Here is an 8,207-nt window from a genome sequence, read left to right on the forward strand (position 1 = left end):
TTCCCCCGGGACTCTGCGGGACCTAGGAATTGCCGTGGGAAATGAAGATGTGCTGCCGCCTTGTGGCCACTTCCTGCAACTGCCGCTTTAACGCTGCGGCTGGGGACCATTTCGCCTTCACAAGGCCTGCAGACCTTTAAGGATCACTGGCCTTCAGGAAATATCTTGCGGGTCTTTCTGGTAACCCAGTGCTTAAGAACTCAACTTGCTTTGCAGAGGACAAGTGTTCGACCCCTGATGGGGAAAGATCTCTCGTGGGGAGGAGCTCCTAAGCCGTTGTGCTGCATGTGCTAAAGCCAACGCTCTGCAGCCAGGCAGCCGCAACTATCGAGCCAGAGAGCGGAAACTAGGGAAGCCCTCGAATCCTAGCGTCGTGTGCCCCAAGAAATACCAGTGCCATGAGAAGCCTGCTCTACACAAACAGAGGCAGTCCTAATAAAGTAAGAAAGACACAGCCCAGGCAAACCTATAAATGAAAGTGAGACCGAAAGTAAGATTTTCCTGGGATAGATAATGGAAAAAGTTTTCAAAGTGGCCATCCTTCCAAAACTCAGTCTCTGGAGGTCAAGTTAACACACAGGGCTTTTGTTTTGCTGTTTGTGTTTAGAAGAAAGAGAAAAGATGCTCCACGTGGATCATTAGTATAGAACTGCATATTTAAACTCCTCGCAGATCACAATTACCATCATCCAAGTCTAGGAACTACATGTGGCATGAAGGCTTGGACAAAAGAAGACTCTCCTACACGATTTGAGGGAACGCAAAATGGTAACAGCCAGGAAGGAAAACAGTTGGGAAGTGCCTTAAACCCCCAAAACAGAGTTGATTCAGGATCCAGAAATGCCACTCCTGGGCCTTATATGCAGACATAAATCCTCCTTAGGAGAGACACTTGCATCTCATCCTTCGTGCAGGGCGTTTACAATAATCAAGATGTGGAAACAATCAAAATGGGCACCATCAGAGACACAGATAAAAAAAAAAAAACATTTAATATATCTATCGATGCAGGGCAGTATTACTCAAGCATCCAGATGAAGGACATAATGCCTTTTCCAGCATCATGGATGGACCTGGAGATGGTCACACTGTGTGAGGGCAGTCAGACAGAGAAGGACGAGGATCCTAGGAGATGACTTATGGGTATAGTATAAAAATCGATTCCACTGAACTCATTTTGAAAAAGAAACAAAAAGAGACCCCAGGATACCGATGAGAATCTTCTGGGTTCAAAAAGGAAAAGATGGGGCCCTAGATGGGAGAAAGAGGAGGCAGGATTTCACGAATGCCAAGCTATAGACATGAAGAGTGAATCAGCGAGGACCTACTCTTGCACATGAGGCGCCCTCTGTAATACCTATGTGGGAAATGAATGCACTCAAAGTAGATTTATGGACCTGTGTAACTGGATCCAGTTGCTGTAGCTTGAAGCATACACAATATCATAAATCTTCTATTAATCAAACAAAAATTAAATTTAAAAAGAACACAGGCGAAACACCAAGGGGATTGCCTTCGGGCCTTGATAACCCTGCCTGGTGTCACATCCCTGGAGCCTGAGGAGCCCTGGCGCCCAAGGCTGGAGAGTGGTGGGTCTGAGGGAACTGGGGAGGGGGCGTCAGCAAAGGAGTCCCGTGGAAGCCAGAGCACGTGGTCTCGTGTTCATGGGACTGGGATTCTAGATCTAAACGGGTCCTCTGACAGCTCAACCACACAGCGTGCACCCAGAAGACGTGGTCCCTAGGTGGTCCAGATGGCGGAGAGAGTGTTGAAAAGGCAGCTGGTCAGCAAGTCTCTCGGTGGTGGGGTTGCCACCAGCAGCCTTCTTCCTTGGTGTTTTCCCAGCTGAAGAGGAAGAATAGCACCCTCAGCATCGCAGTTGGGGCATGCTTGGTATTTGCCCCGATTGGCAGAAGGCAAAGGAAAAAGAACTAATGAGACCTGTGACCTGGCACGCTCGGCTCTAATCTACTACTGAGGAACAGGACTTCCCTGAGGGTTCTGCTGGCCCTGGGAATCCTAGGGGTAAATGAAAAAGTGCTGCTGCCTCGTGGACATTTCTTGGAACTGCAGCTTTAAAGCGGGTACCAGGGAACACTTCACTGTCACTCCCAAGGCCTGCAGAACTTTAAGGAACACCAGCTTTCTAGAAGGGTCCTGTGGGTCTTTCTGGTAACCCAGGACTTAAGAGCCTAACTCACTACGCAGAGGACAAAGTGTTCCACTACTGGTCCGGGAAGATCCCAGGTGCGGGGGAGCTCCTAAGCCTTTACACCACACCTGCTGAGCCCACGCTCTATGGCCAGGCAGCTGCAACTCTGAGGCAGAGAGCTGAAGCTAGTGAAGCCCGTGAATCCCAGAGCCCATGCGCCCCTCTGAGACATGCCAGTGATGAGAAGCCCGCTCTGCACAAACAGAGACAGCCCTGGGACAGTATGAAAGACGCAGCCCAGGCAAAAACAAATCTATAAAGTGAGACAGACAGAAAGAAATGTGCTGCCCTAGGGAATGCAAAAATGTTTTCAAAGCGCTGTCCTTCCATAATCCGGTTTCCACAGGTCAAGTTAAGGCACAGGGCTTTTGTTCTGGCGTTTCAAAGCACTGGGAAAGATGCTCCGTGTGGCTCTTTAGTACAGAACTGCATAGCGAAACTACAATGAGGTATCATTCCTAAAAGGTCACAATTGCCATCACACAAAAGTCTAGCAATTATACCGAGCGTGAAAGCATGGAGGGACTAGAATTCTCCTTAGGGATATGAGGGGATTTAAACTGGTAATAGCCAGGATGGAGAACAGTAGGGAAGTGTCTTAAGCCCCCAAACAGGCTTGCTTTGGGATATGGAAATGCCACCTCTCGGCCTGTACACATAGAAAAATCCTCATCCGAAGAGACCCTTGCATCCTATCCTTCATGCAGGATGCTTTACAAAAGCCAAGACATGGAAGCAACCAAAATGGAAGCAACCAAAATGGGCACCGTCAGAGGCATGATAAAAGGAGATGTTTTATATATTTATCTACACAAGGCAGGATTAAGCATCCAAATGAATAATATAATGCCTTTTCCAGCGACATGGATGACCCTGGAGATGGTCATACTGAGTGAGGGCGGACAAAAGATGAGAAGGATCCTAGGCTTACAGACAGAATGTAAAAATTGACTCCAGTGAACTCATTTTGAAAATGATAAACAGACTCAAGGACACAGACAAAAAGCTTCTGTTTTCTAAAAAGAAGAGATGGTGCAGGGGAAGAAGAGACAAGGAGGCTGGGCCTCAGGTACGCACAGTAATAGATCTGAAAAGTGAGTCAGCAAGGCCCTTCCGTCTAGCACACGATTTCTACTCAGCACTCTGTAATACCAATGTGGGCAAAATCTGGCTGGGAGAGATGGATGTATTGGGTAACTGGATCAGATTGCCCTAGCTTGATACATGCACATCATTGTAAATCCACACTACTTTAATACAAAATAGAAATGAAATTTAAAAAGAACAGAGTAGAAACACCAAGGGGATTCCCCTCAGGCCTCGATAACCCAGGCTGGTGTTACCTCCTTGGAGCCCAGGGTTGGAATGAGGTGGGGCTGAGGGGCCTGGGGAGGGGGTTCAGCAGAGGAGCCCCTTTTTGAGCTGGAGCACCTGGTCTCGTGGGCATGGGACTGCGACCTCCAGATCTAGATGGGTCCTCCGACAGCTCAACCGAGTAGAAAACAGTGGTCCCCATGGGCAGAGAGAGGGAGAGAGAGAGAGGGCTGAAAGGTCAGCTGGTCACCCCGTCCCTCACAGTGGGGTTGCCTGTGCCAGCCTTCTTTGGCGGTTCCCTTCCTAAGGAGGAAGAAACAGCACCCTTTGCATCGCACTGTGGGTATGGCTTGGCATTTGCCGCGGCTTGGCGGAAGGTTAAGGACGAAGAAGGAATGAGTCCCGTTTTTCGGCACACCCGCGTCTAATCTGCAACGGAGGAACACGACTTTCTCCAGGATTCTGCGGGCTCTAGGAATTCTAGCGGAGAAGGCAGTGGCACCCCACCCTAGTACTCTTGCCTGGGAAATCCCATGGACGGAGGAGCCTGGTGGGCTACAGTCCATGGGGTCGCGAAGAGTCGGGTACGGCTGAGCGACTTCACTTTCACTTTTCACTTTCCTGCATTGGAGAAGGAAATGACAACCCACTCCAGTGTCCTTGCCTGGAGAATCACAGGGACGGGGGAGCCTGGTGGGCTGCCGTCTATGGGGTCGCACAGAGTCGGACACGACTGACATGACTTAGCAGCAGCAGCAGCAGCAGGAATTCGAGAGTAAATGAAAGAGTGCTGCCGCCTCGTGGACATTTCCTGCAGCTGCAGCTTTAAAGCTGGTGCTGGGGACCACTTCATCTTCATTCCCAAGGCCTGCAGACCTTTAGGGAACATCGGCCCTCAAGAAAGGTGTTGTGGGTCTTTCTGGTGACTCAGGGCTTGACCGGAGAAGGCAATGGTAACCCACTCCAGTGTTCTTGTCTAAAGAATCCCAGGGACGGGGGAGCCTGGTGGGCTGCCGTCTATGGGGTCGCACAGAGTCGGACACGACTGAAGCGACTTAGCAGCAGCAGCAGGGCTTGAGAACCCGACTTGCAAGCAGAGGACAAGTGTTCGATTCCTGGTGGGGGAGGATCTCTCGTGGGGAGCAGCTACTAGTAGCCAACGCTCTACAGCCAGGCAGCCGCAACTACTGAGGCAGAGAGCTGAAACTAGTGAAGCCCTCGAATCCCAGCGTCCGTGCGCTCCACCACGAAATGCCAGTCCCATGAGAAGCCCTCTCTACATGAATAGGAACTTGCAATTCAAAGGACGATGCTGGATTCCCCATCCGCTGAGTTCCCGGGATGCAGGGGTGCTCCTAAGCCTTCGTGCCGCATCCGCTGAGGCCAAGCTCCTATTTCTTCCTCCCCACAAAAACAGTAGTGGTGGGCCATATTTACAGAAGAGATGGATATGACAATTATCTCTTTCTTTCTTTTTGTTAAATTAGAGAGCAGACAGTGTTCTTTCACATACAGTTTTAGCAGGAAGTATGTTAATGATTTCTTTGGCAATACACCCTTCTTGGTAAAGAAACCTTTGACGTCTGAACAAATCTATGTCAGTCTCACAAAGAACATTTCTGTAGTAATTTTACGGTTTATAGAACCGGTTTTTAAAAGAATAAAATGGAAGTCAATAGGACTGAGTCATGATGTAATTTTATACAATTCTATGAAGGTATTCTATGTCTGATTACAATTGAACTACAAGTCTTAAATGTTTGATTGTCAAAGGTAAACACATCTCTAAGAATACAGGACAAAGAAATTTAGGAACGGTGTATAAACATTTGTTTTATTTCATATTAAATCCTCAGTCTGTGTGCATTTTAAAATCTAAACTGTTGATTAGTGTTAGTCTAGATCAGGAAACAGCATTGCATATTGCATAAAAGCCTGAGGGTTGAGTCTGTGCTTTGATGTTGCATGGTTGTCTATATCCAGACCAAAAAATTCTCCTGTCCTTGTTCACTTACCTACAGAACGGAGACAAAGTACTATTAGGAGGATAAAGTGCAAAAATGACTATAAGCCAATCAGCATGTCACCTGGAATGTAGACTCATTAGTAACTTCAGTAGCATGAAGGAGACACAGAGAAGTAAATTAGAATTTCTTGAGCACTATTAGTCTCTCTTATTGCTAAGTATCTTCCATGCGTTATTTCACTTAAAAAAGAAAAAAATCATCTCAATTTGAAAAGAGAAATCAGTATCTGGTGACACTTAAATATTCTATATACAGATCAAAGTATATTTTGTAATTGTATTTCCCAATACTAGTGGTTTTGGTTTTAAAACAACTTCTATTAACTGTTTTCATATGTGTATGTACATGTATGTGTGTGTTGGGGACAGGGAGTGTTCCCTTCTTCCTGCTATTGAAAGAGCCAGAAATCCTTCTTTTAACCCAAAAGATCCTGGGTACCCCTGGGATTTTCTTACCTGTGCTAACAGATGCTAGCACCTCCTCCATAGCGCCTGCTCTTTCTCTGTGCTTCTGCACCAGCTTCTCTCACAGATCTGTGACTCTAAGGATTCCCATGTCTGGGGACTCTCACTGAGCATGTTTCCAGTAGCTTCAGATCTCAAAGATGAGTTTGTTTTCTGGACTCCACTGAGCCTTCCGATGGCTGCTCATAAGTTACCACCAGCTTTGTGTTCCAGAGAGAAGGATGAATACTTCATGTGGCCAATCTGAAACCATTTTTTCTGGATCTTTTAAAGCTCAAAGGTACTATGTGTTTCACTGAAAAGTGATTAAGACTGCATCTCTCCCTTTGCTGTTACATTTTATGAATAATTATCATCCAATAAAGGACAGAAATGGCATGGTCCTAACAGAAGCAGAATAAATTAAGAAGAGGTGGCAGGAATACATAGAAGAACTGTACAAAAAAGATCTCCACCATCAAGATAATCACGATAGTGTGATCACTCACCTAGAGTCAGACATCCTGGAATGCGAACTCAAGTGGGCCTTAGGAAGCATCACTACGAACAAAGCTAGTGGAGGTGATGGAATCCCAGTTGAGCTATTTCAAGTCCTAAAAGATGATACTGTGAAAGTGCTGCATTCAATATGCCAGCAAATTTGGAAAATTCAGCAGTGGCCACAGGACTGGAAAAGGTCAATTTTCATTCCAATCCCTAAGAAAGGCAATGCTAACGAACAAACTACCACACAATTGCACTCATCTCACACGCTAGTAAAGTAATGCTGAAAATTCTCCAAGCCAGGCTTCAGCACTACATGAACCGTGAACTTCCAGATGTTCAAGCTGGTTTTTGAAAAGGCAGAGGAACCAGAGATCAACATCTGCTGGATCACTGAAAAAGCAAGAGAGTTCCAGAAAAACATCTATTTCTGCTTTATTGACTATGCCAAAGCCTTTGATTGTGTGGATCACAATAAACTGTGGAAAATTCTGAAAGAGATGGAAATACCAGACCACCTGACCTGCCTCCTGAGAAATCTGTATGCAGGTAGGGAAGCCACAGTTAGAACTGGACATGGAACAACAGACTGGTTCCAAACAGGAAAAGGAGTATGTCAAGACTGTATATTGTCACCATGCTTATTTAACTTATATGCAGTGTACCTCATGAGAAACGCTGGGCTGGATGAAGCACAAGCTGGAATCAAGATTGATGGGAGAAATATCAATAATCTCAGATATGCAGATGACACCACCCTTATGGCAGAAAGTGAAGAACTAAAGAGCCTCTTGATGAAAGTGAAGGAGGAGAGTGAAAAAGTTGGCTTAAAGCTCAACATTCAGAAAACTAAGATCATGGCATCTGGTCCCATCACTTCATGGGAAATAGATGGGGAAACAGTGGAAATAGTGGCTGACTTTATTTTGGGGTGTTCCAAAATCACTGCAGATGGTGATTGCAGCCATGAAATTAAAAGACACTTACTCCTTGGAAGGAAAGTTATGACCAACCTAGACAGCATATTAAAAAGTAGAGACATTACTTTGCCAACAAAGGTCCGTCTAGTCAAGGCTATGATTTTTCCAGTGGTCATGTATGGATGTGAGAGTGGGACTATAAAGAAAGCTGAGCAATGAAGAGTTGATGCTTTTGCACTGTGGTGTTGGAGAAGACCCTTGAGAGTCCCTTGGACTGCAAGGAGATCCAACCAGTCCATCCTCAAGGAGATCAGTCCTGGGTGTTCATTGGAAGGACTGATGTTGAAGCCGAAACTCCAATACTTTGGCCACCTGATGCAAAGAGCTGACTCATTTGAAAAGATCCTGATGCTGGGAAAGATTGAAGGCAGGAGGAGAAGTGGACAACAGAGGATGAGATGGTTGGATGGCATCACCAACTCAATGGATATGAGTTTGAGTAAACTCTGGGAGTTGGTGATGGACAGGGAGGCCTGGCGTGCTGCAGTCCATGGGGTCACAGAGAGTCAGACACGACTGAGAGACTGAACTGAACTGATCATCCAAAATTAGCATACCAAAGTATGGTCTGTATCCCTAGTGGCTCTGGGGACCATTATGTGCTTTTCCAGTTTCAGACATCAGCCATTCAGATTTCAGAAGGGGAGGGATTCCTTCTGCTTCCATCACTGATATTTCTCTAGCATTTCTGTCTCTATGTGAAAAACTACAAATTCACACCAATACC

Source organism: Cervus elaphus, chromosome 7 (genome assembly GCF_910594005.1).
Source record: "Cervus elaphus chromosome 7, mCerEla1.1, whole genome shotgun sequence".
Taxonomy (NCBI): Eukaryota; Metazoa; Chordata; class Mammalia; order Artiodactyla; family Cervidae; genus Cervus; species Cervus elaphus.